This window comes from Pteropus alecto, unplaced genomic scaffold (genome assembly GCF_000325575.1).
Source record: "Pteropus alecto unplaced genomic scaffold, ASM32557v1 scaffold23, whole genome shotgun sequence".
NCBI classification, from domain to species: domain Eukaryota; kingdom Metazoa; phylum Chordata; class Mammalia; order Chiroptera; family Pteropodidae; genus Pteropus; species Pteropus alecto.
The window spans coordinates 84,584-85,307 of NW_006435837.1; positions in this window are offsets into that span (position 1 = coordinate 84,584).

Below are 724 nucleotides of genomic sequence, written 5' to 3' on the forward strand. Positions count from 1 at the left end.
TAAAGCAAATGTGGTCTATCCAAACAATGGAATATTATCCTATTATAAAAAGGATTGAAGTACTGACACATATTACAACATGGGTGACTCCTGAGACATTATGCTAAGTGAACGAAGCCAGCAAAAAGGGCACCTATTGTATGATTCTATTTATTTGAAATGACCATAATAGCAAATCTATAGAGACTGGAAGTAGATTAATGGTTGTCAGAGACTGGAAGGAGCGGGGGACCAGGGAGTAACTGCTAATGGGTATAGGATTTATTTTGGGGTGATGAAATATTCTAAACTTAGATCATGGTGATGGTTGCACAACCCTTCGATTATACTAAAAGCATTTAATTGTACACCTTAAGTGGGTGGATTTTATGGTATGTGAATTATATCTCAATAAGGATGTTTTTTTAAAGCTATAGTAATTCCAATATGCAGTACAGTTGCAGAAAAAGACAAATGACAAGTGGAACAAAACAGAGAGCCTACAAGTAGAACCACATATGGAGGCATATTTTATATATTACAGAGCTAGCTCTGTAAATCGGTGGGGAAAGTATTGGTTTTTTGATAAAGAGTTGAACTTGTATCGATTTGAACTTGAAAAAAATTAAATGGATGCCTAAACTCATATAAATCCTAAAACCAACTCTGTGGATTAAAGATTTAAGTGTAAAAAGTCAAACTATAGAGCTTTTAGAACATAACATTGGAGAATACTTTCATTACT